The sequence below is a fragment of the Zonotrichia albicollis genome, chromosome 8, assembly GCF_047830755.1.
Source record: "Zonotrichia albicollis isolate bZonAlb1 chromosome 8, bZonAlb1.hap1, whole genome shotgun sequence".
Lineage (NCBI taxonomy): Eukaryota > Metazoa > Chordata > Aves > Passeriformes > Passerellidae > Zonotrichia > Zonotrichia albicollis.
In genome coordinates this window covers 4,349,113-4,373,847 of record NC_133826.1, presented here as the reverse complement: position 1 = coordinate 4,373,847, position 24,735 = coordinate 4,349,113, and the positions used below count along the sequence as shown (strand labels likewise).

Here is a 24,735-nt window from a genome sequence, read left to right as displayed (position 1 = left end):
TGGGAAAGGGTGCAGCAGGGGAGGAGCTGAGGTGGAGCAGGGGATGGATGAGCCATGGATGGAGCTCACAGGGAGCCACACACAAATTCTCTTTACAAACTCTCCACACCAGTGCTTCTCTCCAATTCATTGAGCACTTCCATGCTCCTCCAGAGCTCCTCCAGACCCCATGGATCTCCCTGTTGGCTCCAGCATGGTCCCACACACACACAAACAACAGCCCAGCACCCTCAGATGCTTTATTTAAGAACATGCACGCAGACGGTTCTCTAGAAAGCACGCTCTATAAATAAAACATGTTTAATAACCCAAGAAAACCAAACAAAATAAATAAACCATGCTACTGACTGGCAACCTCCTCTGCAGAAGAATCTGTAGAACACTTTCCAGGGTTTGCAAAGTGCCTGCCTGCAAAATATTTTGCATGATACAGTGCTATTCCTTAAACAGCTGTGATGGGCCACATGCTGCAGCAGCTGCCAAAATCCCTGCTGGACAGCTCTGCTGCCCTCCAACCAAACCTGCTCAAATTCAGCTGCAGCCACTGCTCCATTTTATAACTGCAAGGTATGATTTATTAGGAAAAAAATAATGATGACTGTGTTTTCCCACTGCTGGGAGTCAGTGTGGTGCTGGTGAGGTCAGGAACGCCAGGCCAGCCTGTGCCAGCTCACTGCCCAGCCTGACAGATTCCCTACAGGCCATTAAGGGAAGCAGGGAAGCCTGAAGTGCTGAGTGATGTTCTCACAGCTTTATATTTCACTTCTGGACGCTCTTCTCACCTGCAGAATGGAGTGACACGAGTCACACTGAGGTCTGAGCTAGTTCTGGGTTTATTTCCAGCTCTGGATGAAGGACTGAAGCCACCCTGCCCTGTGCTGATGCTGGAAGTGATCAGGCAGCTTCCTGCTATGAAGAAAAGGGTGGGAGATGGGGAAGCAGGCAAATGTCTGGTCCCACCGGGAGGGAGATGTGTCCCTGGGATGCAGCACGAGTGCACCCTGCTGAAAACCCCTCTGAAACTGCTCTGACAAGGCTCTGCCTCTGGAAAGGGGCTTCTCCACTTCAGCTGCTCTTTGTGGGTGGGAGGCTCATTCCTATGGGAAGGGCTGGCAGGATTGAAGCCAAGTTTGTAGGAGGTGATTTCCAGAGTCAATTTGTTCTTCCCTGCCCTTTTTTTTTCTCTCTGTATAAAGCTGAGCACACAGGAGAAGAACCAAATCCAATTGAGCATCACCTAATTTTGCTCAGAACAGAAGCTCCCTTTCATTAAAAAATAAAAATCCCTTGTAATTCCATCCATGCTGCAATCTGGTGAATTACCAGAGTGGATTCTGGACAGAAAGCTCCTGCTCTGGGGTGAGCCCTCATTGTTGGCTGCCTTGCTATGCACTGCACACAGCTTGCCTTGTTTCACAGCCAGAAGCGCTACTGCAGCTTTTTGTCCTGCTCTCCCCCGATCCCAGCCCCTCTTCTGCTGGATCTGTAAGTGCCAACAGGTGGGAAGGGGCACGGGGAGGGAGAGGCTTCCAGGATGCTCCAAAGGACCATCTGTGTGGGCAGGGACTGCACAATCCCAGCCAAGGACACGGGAACATCTGTCTGCCTCCAGCTCTTCACCTACTGCAAAGGTTACGCACCAGCGCCGTGCCAGCTGTGCCAGCACCAGTTAACACAAAACACCCCAGGAGCAGCCTGTGGGGACATATTTCTGTTGTCTTTAGCCATTTTAAAACCAGAAAATTCTGCCTAATTGAAAGCTGGCGCGCCTTCTCACTTCTCCCCGCACAGGAGGACTTACTGGGGTAACAACAATTTCCCCTACGCTCCTCATGGGTTTTGCTACAAATAAACAAAAGTTTCCTACTTTGCATTTTCCTTTTCCAAGACTGCTGCTAGCTCTGATATTTTTTATATTCCTCTGAGTAACTAGTGCCAAAATTTTTCGTGTCTTTACCAGCAACCACAGCAGCAGCCTCAGAGGACTCCTGCACACAGCAGTGTGAACACACTCCTGTGAGCACAGTCAGAGGTGTTTCCCAGGTGGCATTCAAGAGGAGAAAGATGGAAAGCTGTTTATTTACCTCTCTGGTCTAACATAACCTGGAAGGTTTGGGTCCTTTTTTAATGTTTGAACATCATGCTCTTTAAATGTCTTCTGTTAATACTTTATGGCCTTTTTAGGGAATACTTGGTGGAGGTACCACCTAAGGAATTCACAGAATGACTGGGTTGGAAGAGATCTTCAAGATCATGCCACTGGGTGCCAGGGTTTAGCCCCAACACCCCAACTAAACCCTGGCACCCAGTGCCACATCCAGGCTTTGTTAAACACATCCAGGGATGGAGACTCCACCACCTCCCCAGGCAGCCATTCCAGAACTTTATCACCTTTCTGTAAAAAACTTTTTCTTAATATCCAAACTATATTTCCATTGGTGCAGCTTGAGTCTGTGTCCTCTGGTTCTGTCAGTGATGCCTGGAGAAAGAGGCCCCACCTGAGCACAGGCACCTTTCAGAAAGGAATGGAATGTTCATCTCAAAGTCAACCTTGAAATGTGCCTCCTCTCATTTTAAAAAACTGACATTTTTTAACTTCCTAAAGCATCACTTACTATCATTTTTATAAGGCTTTTTGATGCCTATTTGTAACTCTCTGCCTTTCGGTTCCCTCCCTATCCCTCATCCCCAACGAGCTCCTCGCCGAGTGGCACCACTGCGGTTGGCACTGCCACGCTCCCACCCCGCCAGGCTCTGCTTTCCAGGGTTTGTTTTCTACAGCAGCCACTGGTAAATGAGGCTGGTGTGACAGGCCACTGGCTGGATAATGAGTTCATTCTCCAGACCCACTGAGAGCAAGGTACTTCCCTGGCCCATCTGTTCTCACGGCACGGCTCCGGCAACGCCGTTTGCAGAGAGAGCAGCAAACACCTGGCGGAGCTGCTCATGTGCAACAGAGCCCCTGCAACACACGCTGCAAAGCCTCCTCAGCCTGAAAATGGGAAGGGACAGAGCTCTGGGATCACTTCAGAGCCATTGCTGCAAATGCTTGAACTGGGGGGGGCGGGGGGGAAATTAAAAAATCAGGAGGAACAAAGCCTCCAGAGGGCTGAAGCAACTCTTGTAGCACACACATAGCACAGACACAGTGCTGTGTCTTGGTCGCCTCTATTTCCTCCAGGTTTACTAAGAGAAATAAAAGCTCCAGGAAAGTCACAGGTCTGTAAACAGAAGTGGTGAAAAGCAAAGATCTAGAGAAAGCAGAACAAGAAATGGCGCTTTAAAAGTTTATCCAGCCTTGACTGAAACTGGCACACCTGACCTCAAAAAGGAAAAAGGAACAAACCAGTTAAAAAGACTAGGTACCATCTGCAAATACTTCTAGAGGCAAGGAAAACTGGTACTATCTTCAATTTGGAGAAGGGATGAATGAAAAGTGATGGGGCATTGGTCTATTTGAATAATGAGTAATTTAATCAAGATAACGTGGGCTCTGTAATGTCCCACCTCCTCAGTAATAAAGTGTGGCAGCAGATGACTGACAACACCATATTTCAAATTGACTTAAAAAAAATTCCCTTTGTTTTTAAACACATTGTCCCACAGAAGGTGCTGCTGGTTGACATGAACAAGGGGCAGATGTGAGTGATTCATTAATGCCTAGAGGCTGCTGAAGGTCAGCAGAACATCCTCCCTGACATCCAACAGGACATGGTAACCATGAACTCTCGCGGTTAGGTTGGGATATGAGCCAGCTATTAGCAGCAGAGCTTGCTCCAGGTAAATCCTTCCACAGCTGCCTATTATCCCCATCACATTATTCCTCCTGACAGAGGCAGCACTGTCCATATAGATCACAGGTGCAATCCAGTATGGAAATCCTATTTAGATGTGCAATACATTACTGTCTTCTCCCTGGCTGTACTAATGTCTGAATTAAACTGTAATATCTCATGGCTGGAACCTTTCTTTAATTCATACTGCAGACCCCTCACACAATCTATGTGCTGAACAAAGTAGTAAATTCACCTTAACATCTTTATGCTTTCCCATAGTCTTTAAATCATTCATATCCAGACTTTCTGTGTGTTCTGGATTGGGTGGAAATGTTTCTAGCACATAACTTTTCCATTAATGGTTTTGGGGAATGAACTCTTTGAAGAGGAAGCTCTGTCCTTTAATCACTGGGAGAAAGAGCAATGCCCATACCCCACTGCTGCAGGATGAGCTGGAGAATGCCCTGGGCTCTGAGCCATCCTGCAGTGAGGCTCCTCTGAAGAATGGCTGGGATCAGGCCTGAATCCATCCCTGGGGAACAGCACACACTGCAGATGGGTGGCTGGTGAAGTGGCATCAACCTCCCTTCACCTGTGTGCTTCCCCTGTATGGGCAAAGAAGCCTGGAAATCTCCCCTTTCTGTCACAAGGTGTGCTTCTGTGAGTGCAACCCTCCAGATGGACTTCCCTCTAACAACAAATGTAATTATTCACCAAGACTTGGTAAAACCTTGAGAGCAAGTTCAGAGCAGACTCCACTGCATCATCTGCAGGAGCTCAAGGGGGTGAACAACAGAGCTGCATGTAGGAAACCAAACACTCTGCACTGTACCTAATTTGTGAGACATCTTCCAAAATCAGCCTCACTGAGACACAGCAGGTTAAAACCACTACTAAGTACAGCATTAAAACACATTAAAACCACACTAAAGGATTTGGCAAAGTTCTCTAAAATTCAGAGGAAGAATCTTCCTTTGCAGAGACCCTGCAGCCTTTAGGGCATTGATGACACTGACTGTCCCTCTCTTTGACAGCTGCACTTTTCTCCATCAACTCCTTTGTAACCCAGAGCTAGAAGGTCCCACATCACTGCTGCAGAGGCTGGAGGAGAAAGGGAGTTGTTACACTGTGAAATCCCTCAAGCTGATCCTTATCAAATGTGTTAATCCAGGACAGAAAGCCCCACAGTGGGGAAAAGCCTCTCTGCTTTTTGGGAGTCTGCATGGGCAGCTCTGGAGCCACCACAGACCAGGAATTGCCACGCCAAGAGCTGGCAGAAACTGGGTCCACGAGGCAAACTTCTCCTTTAGAGCCTCCAGCTCCTTGGATACCTGGGAGAAGGGACTGTACCAGCAGCTGACTGGAAATTTATCAAAAATTCTCATGGTTTCTTTCACCCAAAAATTGTTTCCAGTCTTGTAGGGCCAAGGGACATTTTGTTGAAAGCACAAAAACTTGCTTTTGAAATAGGAGAATATTGCAGGCAAATGTCAGCATGGTGCAACAGCACAGTGCCGCTCTGTGTGTTGCTTCCTTAGATACTCCAAATTTCTGGCCTGAGTCCAGCCTGTCAAACACAATGGGTTCTCCCCAGTGCCATGTGCCACCACAGGTCTCTCCCTAATTCTGAACCTGCTCTGAGAGGGTTTGTCCTCCTGCAGTGCTCTCCAGCTGCTGCCTCCAGCCTCTGACCTTTTGAAAGCTACCTGGGAAATCCCACATTTGGTAAGAGACTTTTTAAAGCAAACAGTTTACATATGATTAATTCTTCCTGTAGACCTCAAAAAAACCTCCTTCCTGATTAGCAAAGGTCACTGAATCTCAAAAGTTAATGGCAGACACTTCAAATATATTACAGCCTTTCTCTAAAAAAAAAAAAAAAAAGAAGTAAAACAGAACTGGGTTTGTCAGGAGAAAATAGATGTGGCAGAAGAAAAGGCAAGAGCTGGGTAGGTACAAACTGGAAAACTGATAGAGGAGAAACTGGAGAGGAATAAAGGAAAAGATCTTGACAGAGCAATCTCAGATTCAGAGAAATAAATATATATCCAAATATTGAGCATTGAGTAGTGCTGGAGCTCCTGCTGGAGTCACTGGGTACTGGGATATTCCCTGAGTGTTTTGAAGTTGCACTTTCCCTATGAAAGACCCTATGAAAATATGAAGAGATGGAATCCTCCATCTTCCTTCATGTTTCCATCATACCTTTCTCTATAAGGCAGCCATGAGTTTGCTACCCTGACTGATCCATAAAAAATTCATAACTGTTATCCATGCTCAATAATTCCAGTGTTAATATTTGGGTAATTTAGGAGTACCTTTCTCCAGCAGAGTTCAGCCTGTGCCACTGAGTGCAATGCACAGTTTAAGTGTTTATGACTAAAACTGTTCTCTCCTCTTTTCCTTCCCCATTCATACCTCCAAAATATTTTCCAAATTTAGGGAAAAGAGGAATTTGAAGTGAGAATCTCATTACTTCAAGGCAGAATTAAAAAATTATGAAATGCATAATGCCCAATTTATCAATCAAAGCAAACTCTGCAGTACAGACACACTGAAAGCCCTTCACTCTCTAATCACTAATAGGTAACACTATCAAATTCAGCCCTACACTCTATTAGAATTGCAGTAGAAAAGCACTTAGTGTAATGCCCAAAGACAGCTCACCAAATACTGCTCACTTGGCTCAAAGACAAGGCTGGAGATGTTAATAATTTGAAAGCTTCCTTAACCAGTGTGCTTTATCAATATGCCCAGAAAATGAAATAAAATACCTACACACAATTTCTGTAGATTAAAAAAAAGTCTGACTTGTATTCAGCCCAAGAACTGTGAGTTCTTTTCCCAGATTTGTGAATTACCTGTGGATGCCTTGCTGCAGAGCCCATCATCTCCCCATTGCAAACTGCAGGAATCATTTCCATTCCTTCTTTCTGACCACATTAATTTCAGGCTTGCTTGTAGCAGGATTTTTTTTCTATGTCCTCATTTCCTAATTCCTCATTTTCCCATCAGTCTCCCAAGCACCACAGACATACAGTGTTGGCAGAGCAGTGATGAACTTCATCCAACCTTCTCTCTCAGTTGTGCCTTCTTTCCTTCTCCTCCTCCAAGGGAGGAGGCAAAGACACCAAACCTCTGTGAGCAGGTCCAGTGCTCATGTCCTCTCTTTACATGTTATTTTCAACCTCAAACTTCAGATTTCCTAGGGATTTCTTACTCTCCAGAGTAAATATCACCAACAGAGCATCACTGTGAAGCACCCAGAGCTGGAGCAGAAGCACCCAGCTGCAGACAGCAGCACAGTTGTGACAGGGGGATGTAGCAAACACCGAGTTTACACACAGACAGAGACACTGTGAGCTGGTGACAAGCAGTACAAAGACTTATTTGATGCAAAGACAGAATGACTGCATTGCTTATGTCAAAAAAAGATCAGTGGAAGCATAACAACAGAGCATTCTGCATGCTACACACACCGCATAAAGCACAAAAAATACTCTTTATGTTCCCTGCGCTTTTCTAGCCTGGTTTCTCAGGAAAAAAACAAGAGCTGTGCAATTGTTCTGTCACTCATTGCTTCCCCAAATAACTTTTGAACCTGTTGGCTGATCTCAGGTTTGACAGATAGGCTGAGGTCTCAAAGGGATCACATTCCTATCAGATGCGTGAAAATAATAGAGACTCAAACCGGCGCCTTTGCCGGGCTGCCCCCCGCGCTGTGCCTGCCTCTGCTCTGAACCCCAGGGGTACCAATTAGCCCACGAGCCAGAGCAGCTCTGTGGAGCAGGGAACAGCTGGGGCAATGCTGGAATTCTTGCTTACATCTTCAGACAGAGTTCCCAGCAAAAACATCGGTGTATGTGCCACAGGATGCGCCGGGAGGAGGGATCAGCGCTCCAACCACGGGACACAGCGAGGTGAGAGCTCACATCCATCCTCCTCCAAGCACACAAAGGCAGAGCAGAACCCCAGAATGCCAGCGCTGCCAGCCTGAGCTGGCCTTGGTCTGTTTGGGGCTTACTGTGTCCTCAAACCCCAAGTCACTGATGGTGCCAATGCCCCAAGGCTCACCAATAAATGAAAATTTCTTCCTTTCCCTCCCCTGCCTGCTCCTCAGCAGCAATTCAACCTCTGAGCTCCTAAAGAACACATGCATTATCTTGCTGGCATCACCAAAAAAATAAGAGAAGTGTTGCCTGGCAAAGAGTAAGATTTCTGTTCAGTTTTAAGTGTATGACAGGGAAGTTACAGGACTCTCATTCTAATAGCCAATGCTGCTAATTAAAACTGTTTTGGAAGATCTGCAGCCAGCATATAAATCACCCCTCTATATGCTATAAATAAGAGGCAGATACGGAATTGAATAGCTCCCATTTGTCAAGGGAATGAAGAGATTTGATTGTGTCTTTTTGAATAATAAATCCAGACATACCTAGCAGGGCACGGAGAGTTGCTCCAAGTGTCTCTTTTATCAAACAACAATGATTATATTATAGGGTTTGCATTATGGGCCATCATCCATTTCTCTTGTTTTCTCATTTATTGCTGACATCCTCCCTCCCAGATGAAGCATTTTGCTCTGCACAGAATATGTTCATGCAAAGATCTCAGGAGCAAACACTACTGAGTGTCCTGATGCAGGATGCACCTACCAGGATGTATCACAGAGCAGAAGGGAGTTTTTTAGGGAAACCAAGCTGTGGAAACCTAAACATACAGGTTTTTCACCATAAAAACACAGTTTTTCCCTTCCATCCTTTTTTTCCTCAGCATTTCTAAAGGACACTCAAAATACACTGGGTATCAGACAGAGGAGAATCAAATCATTCCAATTGGCAATGATGTCCATTTATACAAAACAATGCAGAGAACCAAATATAAAGTCCTGAAGATCATCTTATAACATCAGTGAACAATGTAAACTCCAAAGGTATCCACACACAAGAAGCAGATTCTTAAAAATAATAATCATAATAACAATAATAATGACAATACCTCTCTCCTGTGTGGAAATCTCTTCCCAACCATGAACACTACATTCCATTCACAGCCACCATGTCCTTCTCACTGGAAAATAAAAAAGCAAACAAATGGGCACCCATTAGAAAAGGGCATTTATTAATGCTAAGTTCAGAGTAACTTCAAATTTTGCACATGCACTCATAAAACAGAAGATTTAGGATTCCCTGTCGCACGGGAGGCTGCAGAAGGTTAATTGAGTTCACTGTAGAAGTATCATTACCTCTATAACACACCTAAGGAAAAAAGCACAGCAGTCAGGTTATGAAGATAGATTTATTTTAAGCCTTTAAAACTATTTGTCAAATTTTTGCCCTCTAACAGGGTGAGGATTCCTCTGGCTTTGTCCCTAAATTCCAGTGCAGCTGAACAGCAACTTCCACAGTGTTTCCTTGGCTGTGGATTTCACAGATTTCCCCCCTGTCCCACCTATTGACAGACTGAGACAGAGAAGTCATGACCTCTGGCATCTATTCCCATTTTCCCAAAGGAAAACCATTCTCTGGGGTGGACCACAGGATTTCCTCTCCCCTGCTGAAGGAGCAGCTGGAAGACAGTGAAACCAGCTCAAGGGGATGCAGGGAAATTCCTGTAGGCTGTGCCTTTATCTTTGCTTCTGCTGGGGCTTAAAGTGTGGAGAAGCAAGGGGGAAATCTTCCCATCTGGGCTCCCTCATCCCCCCTTCCAAAAAGGGCAGCAGCTGCCAGTGGTCCCCTCAATATCACTGGGACAAACAGCCTGCTCTTCATCTGCTCAGGCTGGTAAAGCTCTGACCTAGGTGCGCTTATTTTACCAACAGTAACTGTAAATTGAGATTATTTTATTATTTTGAGGTTACCTTTGACAATAATAAGGAAAAGACAGCATGGGCTGAAATAATTTGATGGCTACACAATTATTTTGAGTTCCCAGCCTGCCTCCCTATGTGCTCACCTGGCTCTCTGCCCTCCCCTCGCTCCCTGGAGCTTCTGAGCCCAAATAATGTCCCGGGCACCACAAGCCAGGCCATGGCTCCATGTCACCAACCCTGCAAGGACTTTGCAGCCACTGTTTTGTGCCTGGTGATGACACAAAAGCCACTGCAGAGCAATTCTCAACGCAGGCACACGCAGAGCGCGAAACAAGCAGATGGGACTCGGAGCACAAAGAGGATAAAACATCATTTTAACAAAATCCATTTGCTCAGATGACCCCAACTTGAAATTAAGGTGTTAAAACCCAAGACAAAGCGGATTTCTGATTGGCAGCCAGTGATGTCAGCCCCGCGCCAATTACAGAGGGAATTCATGTGGCTGCCTTTAAAAAGAAATAATTCCCTCTGTGATACAGCAATAAGACATTGCAGACAGCCCATTTGCCGGGGATTACGCGGCACTTCTCAGGTAGTTAAAGTCACTGAGCCTTTTGACCTTGTGCCTCCTAACACTACTGGAGGCACAATCACCCAGGGACACGCTGCTTATCATGTGTGTCTTATCGCTTAAACAAAACCCAGCCAACGCAGCAACCTGAGCCCGCCACCCCGGGCTCTTTGCCTGTGAATTATTGCGCCGAAACAACACGGACATAATAAACAGCACTATTTATTAGCTTATTCTATGGTTTCAGAGATGACTACACAGGCTGAGAAAGTGGAGGAGAAAGTGCCAGGCTGGAGTGAAAGCATTTCTCAGGTCACTGCCTTAAACACAGATTTTTTTGTGCTATAGCGATGCTCGTGCAGGGCGAGTAAATCTTTGCAGGCTGCAGTCCTGGAGTGGCTGGAATTAATCGTCCCTCCAGATGGGATCCGAGCTCACTCACTGCCACAACGTTCAGCATGTAATGAACACCAGGCAAGGTGAAAATTGATATCAAGAGCACTTCTAAGAGCTAAAAAGTTAACACCTAAATTGGAAATCAATATACTCTGTAAGTATTGATCAGCAGAACAGAAACCCGCAGGTTTTCGCCTCTCCTGAGTGGATGCTGTTGGAGGTTGAGCTGAAGTTCCACTGAAACACTCTATTTTAATAGTTATTTTTAAAAAAACCACAAAGTAATCCAACATTATGGAGTGATTAACTTTATGGAATTCTTTTCTAACCCTTCCACAAGTGCATCCAGGAAGGCGCAGAACAACCAGGAAGGTGCCAAGCCAGGTGTCCTCAGTGACATTTTTCGTGTCCCTTAGCTCCTGCAGTCAATCTTTCGTCCTCAAGACCAACAGAAGCAGGCAGAGCTGGGGAGCAGCCCCTTTGAGGAGGATGCATGGCATTTGTGGATCTGTGATGGGGCAGAGATTTTGAGTTTGCTGGGCACATGGAGACCCAGGTGTCACCTCTGCAATGCAGTTCAGAGCTCTCCTCACTGTGCTTGCACAATTCACCTCTGCTGCCTTGGGAAGGGGAGAAGGGGATCTCTGCCCAGTGCCCTGGTCTGGTGGGACACAGCTCCTTGGGTCAGCAGAGGGTGAAGAGCAGCTGCAGAATGTGTCATCCCATGCTGTGTGTCTGCTCAAAGCAAGCTTTTCAGACACGCTGATGAATGGAAGAGCTGTGAAAAACAAATGTCTCATTGTTTGAGTCCTCCAGCCTGCGAGGAAGCAGGAATTTCTGTGCTCTTACATCAAAGAAACACTTGACCCTATGTGATCAATTCCTCCTCCTAATTATTAAGTGCTGAAAGACCTGAACTTCTGAGAAGTCTCTCAGGTGAAAAGGGGCAAGAATATCTCAGAAAAGGTTAGAAAATCCGTACATTTCTATAAATATTTGTTGGTCTGCATTCCTTTAACTTTGCATGATTAAATACAGCCTGCTTCTGTTCTTCCACTTTATCCTCCGGGGAAATTTATCATCAAAATTATTGTACAGCATTCATTACTCTAGCCTCATTTAAAACCTTGCCCTACTTATTATTTAGGCTGCAAAAAAAATGTTGCTTTGTATAGTATTTCCTATAATAGTCTCAATCATTACATTTAAAAGATTGCTGTAAGGCAGCTTAGCCTGCATTAGAGGAAAATAAAGTGGGATGCCATAGTTAAGTGTTACAGTTCTAATTCAGCTTTTGTTTCCCAAATCATAACAATGCAATGTTTCAGTTCCTTAAAAGGCTCTCGCTACTCATTAGCAGCATCCAGGACTTCAGCCCCTGGAATTCAAAGGGACATCCAGTGGTTCTTCTCCCTTAAAAATGGTGGGGAAAGGCAGAGGGATGGGAAGGAATGCAAGGGAGGCAGGAGGCTCCATCAGTTAAGAGGTGGGGCTGTCTTTTAAATCACTGGTGCAGGGAACACAGTCAGCTGTGACACAGCAGCAGGGAATGCAAATAAATTATGTTTGTTTAACCCTTACTCCAAATCTCTGTTTAGGACAGAGAGACAGACACGGCTGTTGAAAAGAAACAAATGCAGAGTTTAAATGGAAGAAAAGAAATTAACTTAAATCCCAGTAATGCCACATGAAGCCTCTTAATTAGGGCTCCTTCAATAATGAGACTGCTCTGATGCTGAGCACCATTGCTGGCCTTTTAGATAACACTGTATTCGTGTTTGTCTAACCCTTCTGTGGCCCAGAAAAAGCACAGCTGGTCCTGCACTGCACACCCTGCTGGGGAGGGGATCAGGGAAAAAGCATCTCCTCCCCATTGGCATCCCCACCAGGATCTCCTCCTACATGGGCTGCAGAAACAAAGGCTTTGGCTTCTGGTTTGACCACATCAAACTCAAACTGAAACCACAGGGTGGGCAAAAGCCATTCATTAACACAGCACATTTTTGGAGGTTATGCCATGTATTTGCTGTTTAGGTTGTTCTGTCCTCCCTCACTGCCTTCTCTGGAGCTGACTGACATCAGAGGCTTTTTGCTACCCCAGACCTGGCTATCCTTCCCTCTCTTCTCCATCCCAAAACAAAGACCTATGAGACTCGGGAACACACAAGGAACCCCTGGTTTAACCCTCTGTGATGGCAAAAATCCCCCAGTTATTCCTAATCTTCAGGATTTGATTCCTGACTCTACTTTTCCCTATCACCCATCCACCTTGTGTTTCTGACTGTTTTCTACAAGGGGCCTTGCAAAGACCTTTCAGCATGGTAAATAAATGAGATAAGCCAGTTCCTCTCTCTTCCTTTCGTATTGACAAGTTCAAAGACTTCCAAGAGATTAAGAGAGAAAGACTGTAAGTGACCTGCTGGGTCATCAAGCCCAGGCTTTCCCTATCACTTCCAGCCATATCCTACACTACCTTTCTACTGGATAAGCCTGATCTTATCAGCGCCTCCCAAATGTTTTCTTTTTTTCCTTATCATTTGAACCAGTTTACGAGGTACAAATGAAAGGCTTAGTGGTCTGTAACTCCCCGGATCGTTTTCTTCCTGGTGTCACTAGAAGGCACCTTGTCCTTTCTATCCACTGAGCACACACCTTCCTCATCACCCACAGGAAGGGAAAAAAAGAGGTGAGTTTTGGTGGAAGGGAAGGGTGGTGGAGTTAATGTTCATACAAGATGTACTGCCAACTCTGGTACGTGCAAACTGGTGGAAAAAATGAAAATTCCTATTTTATCATGGAATCACAGAACGGTTTAGGTTGGAAGGAACCTCAAAAATTCAATTCCAGCCCCTCCTGCCACCTTGCACTGGAGAGAGTGGTCAAGGGAGGGATCAATACTTTCCTTGGCTATTATTTTATCATTAGACTTCACAGATAAATAAATATTATTTTCTTTTCTACCACTAATTGTATGGATTCAGAGCTAATAATGAAAAATATGCAACACCCTGCTATTTGTCATGCACCGAACACAGCTTTCCCATCATTCTGGTCAGCAGAGACTGTTCCTGATGGGTTCTGATGAGCTGCTGTGAAAATCATCCTCCACCAACCCCAGAGTCACCCCAACACCCAGCTCTGGGTGCCAGCAGCTGCTCAGCACACCCAGATTCACGTTGGCAATCCTGCTGGCTTTCAAACCAGGTTCCTGGAGCAACCTCAGAGCACACAGGGGTGTGCAGGGCTTGAACTGCAGAGCACTCACTCACTAATGCAGCAAAAATGAGGATTGGGGTGAAGCTCAACAGATCCTCACCACTTAGAGAGGAAGAGGAGGAAGAAATTTGGATTTTTCTTTTAGTGATGCTTTAATTCTATAACTTGCCAGAGAACCTTCTTATCTTCAGGAAAAATCAGCATACTGTTTGTTTTTTGTAACAAATTGGCACTGCCCTCTCTTTTAGGAAACAAATCTATTTGTACTTGGATATTCTGAAAAACAGCAAAACCCTTACATAAGCATTTAGACAAAAAAAAAATTAACCAAAACACTTTCAACCTAACATGACTCCTATGGAAAGCCTATCTGTTATGGCCTGACCACAATCCCCCATTCCCAAACATCCTGCAATGCTGGGCAGCGAGGAGGTACAAGAGTTGGACATGAAAAACTGGACTTGGGTCTGAGAATAAGTGGAAGGAGGTGTATCAGTTTTTGTCTTTGTTTCTCACCATCCTACTCTGTTTTTAAGTGGAGATAAATCAAAATAATTTTCCTCAAGTCCAGTCTGGTGGTATCCCACCATTTCCATGTGAGAGCTTTAACAATGCCATCCACCTCCTGACCCCTAGATGACTTTGCATCAGCAAAAAGGAAAATCGCCAGCACTGAGGGGATGGTTGGGGGATTGTCAGCTGCTTGTCAGAAGGTGACTCAGAAATCACACACCTCCTCCTCCATCTCAAACCAGAAGCAATGAGCTGCCAGGTTGGCAAGAGTCCTTTCTGTCCCAAACCCTCCAAAAGAACTGATTTTCAACATTTTAAGCAGAAAGTCCCTAACTTGAAGGGATACATCTTTTCCTGTGCTCCTTTTTGCAGATTTCACAATAAAACAAGGTGGTTAGACCATCAAATGCTTGCTGTGCTCGAGGTGGCTGATTTTGACTCCTGAGTAGCTGGATCTGATTCTCTGTCAGTTCAGTGTTGCTTCCCTGTCCCCAGCCCCTGAGTCTCTTATCTGCTAAAAATGAAAGGTTTGGAACAGGAGCGAAGGTCATCTCTGCCTGTGCTTCTGTTCCACAGCCAGTGTTGTAGAACAAATACTGATGAGGATCATGATGATAATGAGGAAAATAATAATGAGCATTGATCTCGATGGAGATGCTCCTCTGTTCTACCCAGGCCACTGAGATGAGACTCAGGAATCCCCAGACATAAAGGATGTGTCACACTAAACTTTAATTAACAGCAAATCACAACCCAAATGACACATTCCCCCCCTTCACACTCTCAATTTTCATAACTGACTTTTCACAATGAAACTCCAGGGGACATTTGAAACTAGAGAAGAAAGCAAAAAAAACCACTTCTGCCTCCACATGCAGCTAGTTACGCCGAGGGAGCCATCCAGCCACGATTCCTCTCTGATTTTGCACAGCAGGAACCACGAGCAGCTTCAGCCTGGCCCAGGGAGAGACATCAGCAGGGATGAGAGGAGAATTAGGTCTTGGCACTGAGGTATTTCACAGCTTCCCCTGCTGATGGTGCCCTTTGTGTCACCAAGCAAACCCCACAGCTCCACTGGGTGATGCTTTTCACTGCTCCAGCATTTTCCCCACACAAACAAATTAATCTGGTCACTGTGAGGGACAAGACCTTGCTGGCCAGGTCCCTTTGCTGCCAGCATGGGGTCACTCATGGCACCATGGCATCAGCAGCTCTACAGATTCCCAGGGATGCTCCCAACTCCTATCAGGATCAGAAGAAATCAATGCTCAAAGGAAAGTCATGCAGCTGTAAATAACCAAAAAATACTATTCAGGAATGGAATATTTACTTTTTGGATATGAATTTTGCTGGTGGTGTTTCTGTAATATAAATATTTTAATCTTGCTTTCAAGTGCCAGATTTTTTTGTTTTTTCCTCAATAAATATGAAATATTTTTTGATTGGCACACTCCTCTATAGCTGCTCATACAAGGCACCAAGCAGGCAAACATGGGTTCCCTTTCTGTCAAAGCCTAAGGGAGATCTTGTTTATGAGAAGTGTAACATGCAGAATTCTTTAAAAAAAATTTTTTTTAATAACTACCATGAAGTCGTTGACTCATTTTATGAACTAAGCAGGAGGAAGTAAGGAATATCTCAGGCAATTCCATGCATTTATATCCATTACATATAAACTCATTTCATATTGATCATGGAAAGAATAAATTGTTCAGATTAAATTAATCTCCAGCAGCATAAGGTCACGGACTTGTGCTATTAACTGCAATTGGCCACTTAAGGAGAAGACACCAGCAGAACAGTCAAAAAACCCAGGTTCATCTTCCAGTGATAACATATCCCATAAATACTCCCCATGGAAAACTTCATGTAAAGGCACAGCTAAATTCAGAGTACAACAGGAAATAGATAATGGGAGTTTCAGAGTTCTTTCCTCCCTGCAAGCAGCTTCTACCCAATAAAGAACAGATCTGATACCAGGAGATGCAGCTGATGAAGCAAAGACTCAAACCAGAAGGACACAAATTTGCACAGCCCCATCCCTGCTACATGGCTCTGCATGGGCAGAATCAACATTTACAGCACAGGGCAGGCAAGCAGCAAAGGATTCCTGATCCTGCCTTTGGGAGAAATAAATAACCATGCTTTAAAAACAAATAAGCAAGAAATAAAAGGCCAAGTTTGGATAAAATTCAAGCAATACCAGTCTTGCAAATTGTAACTTAGGCAGCTCAGAGTGCTGCAAGACAGGGATCTGTAACCTAATTGAAGTGAATAGCTTGAAGTGCTCTGCTATTAGGGAATCAAAGCTCTGGTATATCTGCTGCAGTGTCTGTGAAACAGCAATAACAGTGTTTGCCCACCTTACAGAGATAATAGAAGTGGTTACGTTCGTGCAGAAATGTGATCATGTAAAAAGCACTGCGGTATAAAAGTGCTAAATATTATTATTAGCTGTATGTTTTGGTACTCCAAAAAACGCAGTTTATTCAAACTCTATTTCTTTGACACTTGTAACAGGCTTCCAATGTGGCTTAAAACCCCTGCTCAAAAATAAACATCAGAATAATGAGCTTTCCTTATTTAATTCACCAAATAGGCACAATAAGCTCATGTTTAAACAAAAAATGAAAAGGAAACTTGCTGCTGTGCCAGAACAGCAGCACAATCAATTTTAATTAGCATTGCTCATTGTGGGAAATGATAAGGTATCAGTCATAGTAATTGGTGGTGTTGACAATTAGTCAAAGTTATTAACATCTCAAGACCCAGGACAAAAAAAGCTTGCTGAATTTTAAATATCTGGAGAAGGCTTGCCTCGAAATCCTCAATTTTCACACAGTCTGAAAACATTGCTCAGATTTATTATTTGTCAGCTTCCAGTCAGAGCACGAGCACTGGGATAACACTACCAACCCAACGTGGCTGGTGCTTGATCAATCCAAGTTTTCCCCTGCTGGGAGTGGGGCTCCCTCCTCTCCTCTTCTCCCACAGCTCTGCTCCCTCTCTGCTTCCCATCTCTCTCCCTTTGTTTCCCTTTTCTGCTCCCAGTGCTCACCCCAGGCTGAATGGATCAGGGAATGCTCCCAGGCAGGGGAAAGGCCTTGCAGTGGAACATCTCCAGCAAGGTCCCATCCAGGAACAGGAGCCTTTGGGTGCCCAGAGCTCAGGTGGGTGCTGCCACACCATCAGCAGCAGCTGCTGCTTGTAGGAATTGCCTGGAGCACCTCATTTAATGGCCAATGAGCAATGCCTCAGCCTTCTGAGAAGCTCAGGTTTGAAGCCAAGTCTATGACAAGGCACAATATAGGGAGTTTTGAGGGTTTTGTCCTGGTCTCTCTCACCCCATAAATGTCCTGCCTGTGTTTGCTCTCTGACTTCTGCTGAGAGAGGGGATCAGAGGAGGATCAGGTCATCACTGACCTGGCAGAGGAGGTCAGTGATGACAAAGGTGAACAAACCAGAGAGCCCACCTGTGTGGATCACATCAGAACTGGCACAAGGATTTCTGGTCTTTCAGTAAAGTTTATAGGTTAATATCAGATCATTTTTCTGGCCACCAAGATAATAAATTTTCCAAGGTCTAGCACTTGGCTACTCTATAGTATATAATTCTACTTTTACCTTCATGTTTTAGTGAGGAATTCGAGACACCCAGCATGCAGGTGCTGACAGCAGCAAGTGACCCACCTCAATGAGCTGCATAAGGATCACTTATGGACACAGCTGATGTACACAAAAAATGCAGAAAAAACATTGTCCAAAAAGCATTTATTTAACCTGACAGACCCCTGACCACCTGCCCTACAAGACAAAGATCACAGAAATACTCTGTCAATTGTTTTCTGCTAGAGTTTCAGTGAAAACTCAATATATTCCACCTCCCACATGCTGCTGTCCCCTCACTGTAAATAAGATGTGTATAATGCTGCAATAGCCATCCTTCTGCTGTAAGTAGGTGTTAGAGTTTAAAATAGCAGAGGTGACATGTATTACTCATTTGTCCTTTTGCTCGCTTTAATGAGTTTATTTGTATGGAAATTAAAAGTCAGGTAAAAATACCATCTCTGTCCCTAACATATGTATCTGTTACACAACCAACCAAGATGATTCTTCTGACCCTTCTCCTTCAACCACCACTCCCAAACTGGTGCAGCCTTTCAAGCAACAGAGCAAAATACCAGGCTGCCACAAAGGAACAAATCCTGCTGAGCTGCACCGCTGGCACAACTGTCAGAAAGCACAGTCCTGAAAGAAACTCCCCCAAAACCCAACTGAGATTCAAAGCAAAGAAACTCTGATTTAAATTCCCTCTCAGGCCCACAGCATCAGCAGCAGGGCTCTGCCACCGTGGCCGCCAGATAAACACCATTTTCAAGGTCAATTTCCTATGACCAGTTGCTTCATTTCTCATCATTTTCTGTCCAACTTCATAGATTACCACTTAAAATTGATTTATTCTTTCCCTTCCCAGCATTACTTCGCACTTCATTTAAAAGGGAGGTCGTGGGGGATTTTTCTCTGTGCTCCCCACAACGATGCTGTCATAGGACGATGGGCTCAGCTGGGTTTCAATTGACTGAAACAGCTGCTCAGCAAAGCAGTGTAAAAAGTTTATAAAAGCCAAACCAAACCTAGAGGCACCTCCCAACCATTTCCCCCTCTCTTCCCCACTGCTAGAAATATTGTTTTTTCAGATGGAGCTTTGTTGTAAAGCAATGTTTTCGTAGCCCCTAACAGAAAACTGAAGTTGTGTCGAGGTCTGGTTTGAGGTTCCTCCTGTAGGCCGGTAGCAGTGGCACTGGAGATCAGATTAAAGCTGACAGAGATGAAACTGTGCTGGCCCACATCCTTGGGCTTGCTCCAGGGCCTCTCATCTGCATTTCATCGTGATGTGAGCACATGTTCCCATCATTGGTACACTCATCTGCATCACTCTGAATGTTAATCACAGGCTAACCCAATTTCTTCGGCTAATTTATTACATACTGTTCATTAAAGTTCATAAAGCCTCACGTGAGGCTGAGAGAAGCAGAACACGCTCACTGAGGATTCCTCAGCAATTCAGAGGTGGCCACGTCAGCCCAAGGAGCTCCTCCTGCCAAGGTGGGTGCCAGAATCTTTAATCCAGGGGATGACAGGGGAGGGAAAGGAGGCAATGAGGTACAAGGAGCTGTCATAGCCCTAAAGAGAGCCCTGAAATTGCTGTCCCTGTTGAAATTCAACAAAACAAACCCGGATTTCTTTCCAGAGCCATTGAAAAATATTTTTTTTTCAATGAACAAGGAAAAAGAATCAAGGCTTGCCAGCAAAGTGGGGATGTGAAGGGAACTGAGTTGAGAGGAGGGGATCACAGGACAGAGCTCACGGGGAGAATCTCAGCAGCACACACTGGATATGTTACAGGTGTTCCTGGAGCTGGGAATTGTGGGCTGTCCTCAGGATGTCCCCAGCAGCTGGATCTGACAAGTGACACTTTACTGCCCTTTGGATTTACTGGCAATGCATTGGACAGCACTCACATGCTTAAACCTAAGCATGTGCTTAAATGCTTTGCTGACCAGGGCTCAGAGAAGCTGTGTTTGTGGTTTTTTTCAGAAAGGGATGATTTTTACTGCATTCCAGTTAACAGCCAGACATTACTCCACCTCCCCAATGAACTCTGTGCATCTGAAATTATCTCAATTTCCTACACCAGTTCCTCAAAACCTTGGGAACACACAGAAATCCAAGCCTCCAACATCCCGAGTGGAAACTGCTAAAATTCTCCAAAGGACTTTATGATTGAAATATTCAATCAGATGATGCTACCATCAGAATAATGAAGCCTTTGGAGGATTTGCTTCATTGAGTATAAAATAATTCTGAGAGACACTTAAAAGGAAGAAACCATGTCTGTGGGAAGAAACAGGACGGATTTTTTGCCAGAAGGAGGATTATTCTGCAAGCCAGAAAATGACACCTCTTGGTAACCCAACATCAGATCTGCTCCAAGGCTAAAATTAGATGTCACAAAATATATAAATATAATTCTTGCACAGCTGTGTAAATGAAAATACATCTGTCAAGAAAAGAGAAATTACAGATGCTTACTCTCTCCTTTCCCCAAAATTTCCATAACCATAGAACAATCCAGCCTGAAATTAGAAATTTGCTCTCTCCTTTAATTAAATCAATTTGCATTTCTCTTCTCCTCAGCTGATTAAATAACAGAAAAGCACAAAGGTGAAGGCATGTTTTGTGATTAAAGCACTGGATGAAGACCCCAGAGGAGGCAATCCAATTCCTGGTCCCATCACAGCACTTCCTCTGTGACCTTGCGCTCCATCTCTTTGCACCTCTTTTCCCCACGTGCAAAGATGGATGTTATTACACTCTCCATCTTTCCTATTGGATCATGAGCACTGCAGGGATAGGACTGTTTATTAAAGGTTTTAGGGACAACACCCCAGGAACAGCAGGGGAATTGCAGATGAAATGTTCTGCTGACCTGTCCTCCCCTCAGGCCCACAGCAAGGCTGTGACCTCTCACTGTGGGACAAGGCTGGGTACAAGGAACACAAAAGGGGTACAAGGAACACAAAAGGGGTCCAAGGAAACCTGCAGGGCCTCTCAGTGTCTGTTGTGCTCATTTTTCCATGAGGTAGCTCCAAGGTGTGGGCCTGTGAGCTGCACAGAGCAGTGCAGGGGGGAACAGCAGCTGGGCAGGCCGAGGTTTGCACCAAACCACAAAGCAGGACAGGGCCAATTCCTTTATGCCATTCTGTTTTCCAGCTCCTAATCCCATCTCACAGAGCAGGGCATCATACAGCAGTGCATTTTTTGCAAGCAAGGCTGAGGTATGCCCTAAAGAGGGTGTAAAACCTGACCTTAGCAAGGCCAAACCATCCCACAGCTCTCCATGGGGACAGAGCTCTGGATGGGCCTTGCAGTGGAGTGATCAGAAACACAAGAAAAAACAGGAATTCATCTGGGGAAAGGGAGAGACTGGACCCTAACAGAATTATTTCAGAGCACAATAACACACCAAGCTGTCTTCATCAGCTCTATTACTCTTGCCTGGCTTGACTGCGAGCACATTGCATCAAATCGGTGGCAGGAAAATTAATATCTTCAAAAGGAAACAGTTCACCACATCACACACAGCCCAGCTCCCATAATGATAAGTTCCCTGATAGAGATCATCTTCAAAACCCCAGTGGTTATAAGAGACTCTATGGAATTCATCATTTTTGATGGCTGGTTTGTTGGATTTTTTTTTTAATTGAACCAAAATACAGTTTTGAAGGAATATTCCTAGCCATGCTGTTTTCAGGGATTAACAAGCCATTATGTACTAGAGCATACATACATAATGGAATCAGCAAACAGGAATCAGCAAGTAATCTTCTGCCTCCACAAAGACTAATGTGTAATTGCCAGAAGCACCAGGGGAATTTCTGCCTTTTGTTAAAGCTTCAGGAGGTGGCTGTCGTCAAATCTGACAGAAATACAGGATGCAACAATCTTCTAGACATGAAAGTTACTGTTTCACACAAAAACAAACTTTCATTACAGTTTGGAGCCAGAGCCTGAGTATTGATTTGCAGATGTAAGTGTAAGATGTAACTGTTATTATTTGGTAGATTATGGGAACAGAGCAGTGAGCTTCTGAACACTACACACAAAGAGAGGCATGATATGCAAGATGAATTTTATGAAGCAAATCTTCTTCTGTGGAGCCTTTACACTGACACAGCCTCAGTTTAATGCCATTTATGGGGAGCTGTGATCAGACAGCTGATAGGCACCACATTTCCCTGAGCAATTGCTTTCCCATTAAGAGCTTGCATCAAACCAAAACACCATAGGGGAGAGCAGGGCATGAAGAGCAAATATCAGAGCAAAACCCAGAAATGTGGCAATGTTACAGAGCTAAAGCAAAGCCTGTGGCTTTACAGAGCAAACACATTCACTGCATGACACTGAGAGAGCAGCCAAAGGGAGGTACACAAAAATCCTTCCTCTGTGACCATCTGCAGGTTCAGGCTGTGGGGATCTGCAAAACTGGGGTGATGATTCTGCAGAAACTTTCTCATCCTTAGGAATACAGAATACAAAAAATGTTTGGTAGGATTCTCACTATAGATTGAGAGATTTATTTATTAGAAGGGCTGGAATATCCTATCATGTCCTGTGGGAAATGGGAGGTCCCTCTGAGAACACTCCCGGGAATTTGAAAAAATGTCAGTAAGAAATGTGTCTGCCCAAATCATTGTGACAGAACTAACTAATTTCTTGCATTTCTTGGAAAAAGTAAATATCCTCTGCTGTTACCCTCTCTGTACTTTTACTCTTTGAAGGCTTTCACTCCAAAGAGCCATAAGAGTTTTGGTACTGGCACCAAACCCTGCTAAACAGCACAGGTGAGAGCAGACCCTTTCTTGAAAGCTCATGCATGGGAGGGATGCCAAGAAGACATTATCCAAATAACTCCCAAGATTTCTACAACCCCATTCCACAACATACAATTTCTGCATGCCAATAATAGCTCCAGGTTCTTATCTTGTATCTGTTTGTCCACAGAAAGACACACAATGAGAAATAAATTAGCTTTAAAAGCTGAGATCAGATGGTTGTGTCAAGGCACTCATCAAACCCCTCAGGTGAGAAGCTGATCCCAGCAGCCGAGTTTTGAATGGAGCTGCAGGATCATGAAGCAGGAAACGAGGTCTCTTAGTCTCTTATTTTTACCCATTGACTGCATAAGCTGCTGTAATCAATCATAACCTGGCTAGGAACAGCTGCACAGTGCTGGAGTGGGGACAGTCTGTGCAGGGACTGCTTATTCCTTGCTGCTCCAGATGAAAATATTCTCCTTGAAAGAGCAGAAGTTTCGTGTCCCATGGTTGAGCCCCACCAGCCCAATGCCACTGCACCAGGTTTTAACCCTGTTATCCCTTTGCATTTATCCATCACAGGATGGATTGAATTTCCCCTCTATTTTCTGAGCAAATCACAAACAAACAGCTGCTTGCCAAGCCAGAAAAACTCCATAAAGGTGTTTAAAAGCAATGTTAAAAATAAAAACTAATAACCCACAGTTAAAATACACAGAATTCCTTTCCCATTTCCATCAGGGCTGAGGAATCAGGTGCAGGACAGCAAGCAATGCTATGGATAACATACACACTCCCTTCAAAACCTCATTATGCTGCAGCACATCAGTATTCCAGCAGCATCTTGGGTGGGAAGTTGTAGCAATATCGATAAATTATATTCTGTCCCCATCACTTGGGTGCCAGTAATGTTTCAAAAAGCCTGGAGGATCAGTGGGTGACTCTTACAATGTATATATAAAGAGAAATCTTGTTTTGTCTCCCTAGAGACAGTTTCTCTTCTAATGGAGTGTGGTCAGAGGGGTTCTGCTTAATTCATGCATTTAACTCCGGATCTCCATCACTTCACAGTGGTTTTGTGCTAACTACAACGTATAGGGGCCATTAGGAAGCACGACTAAGATTGACTTTTCTTCCTTCATGGATTATACAGAAGGAATGGGAGCAGTCAGGCTCATTAGCATATGTTTAAAGAGTTCACAGGGTTGGCAGTAGCAGAAAGTACCCAGCAACCAGCAGAGACGTTTAATTCTAAACCTTACACATCAACAATAAAAGGAATATCTCTCCTTCTCACTGTTACATCATTAAATGAACCAGAAGGAGCTAAACCAGGACCTCTGGAGGTGCTGACAACAGAGAATTGTCTGAGCTTGGCGGAGGATAACATGAATTTTAATTATCCTAGCGAACTGCTGGAGTGCTTATTCCCTTTCAGAGGAAGGAATTAGCGCTGAGGTGTGTGCCTGCAGCCCTGTGCTGCAGCCAGGCACTCCAGGAACAGGGCTGGAGCCCTGGGCAGTGTCTCTGGGGCCTGGGGAGCAGTGGTCCAGCGCCGCAGCACCACTGCACACACCACAGTGATTTCTGGCCACCAAGCTGGGCTGCTGCCTGCAAACTCCACACACTCCACCTGGGAACCCCACAGGAGATGCAGGAGCCCTCAGCACCCTCAGCTGCCAGGGAAACCAAGCAGTGCTGCCTTGCAAACAGGTGGTGCAAGCTGTTTTCCCATGGGGAGCATCCCTGCAGTGAAGTGGCCAAGCAGCACATCACTCCTCTTGTTATAAATAAAAAAAACCTGCAAATTTTTTTTGAGGGAAAAAGAGTTGGGCCAGTTGCTGCCAAGGTGAAATTCTACCTGTTTGTTATTGTAATCACCGGTCATTCTCATAAATTGCTCCTTTTGTATCGGTATGGCCCTGCCTGAGGCTAAGCTGTGAGAGAAGGGGACATGGAAGGGGGCATCAGAGAGAAAGCAAAACAGCCTCGAGACCAGCATGCCAAGGGAGGCCACCCCACCAAACTCACCGAAAAGACCTCCAAAACAAGGAGCCAATACAGCTCTGCTCA

General features: G+C 44.8%; 1 protein-coding gene across 16 annotated transcripts in view; it reads right to left on the bottom strand.

The window, feature by feature from the left end:
- The window catches only part of DAB1 (DAB adaptor protein 1), a 411,090-nt gene that overhangs the window by 201,469 nt on the left and 184,886 nt on the right, over positions 1 to 24,735 (bottom strand). For 14 of the 16 annotated variants that reach the window (XM_074545715.1, XM_074545714.1, XM_074545726.1 and 11 more), the window contains exon 2: positions 8,775 to 8,846. The gene's annotated coding sequence lies outside the window, so the exon portion shown is untranslated. Of the gene's footprint in view, positions 1 to 6,637; positions 7,093 to 8,774; positions 8,847 to 24,735 lie in introns of those variants that run through there. The other 2 variants (XM_014263801.3, XM_005482288.4) reach the window with 1 other exon arrangement.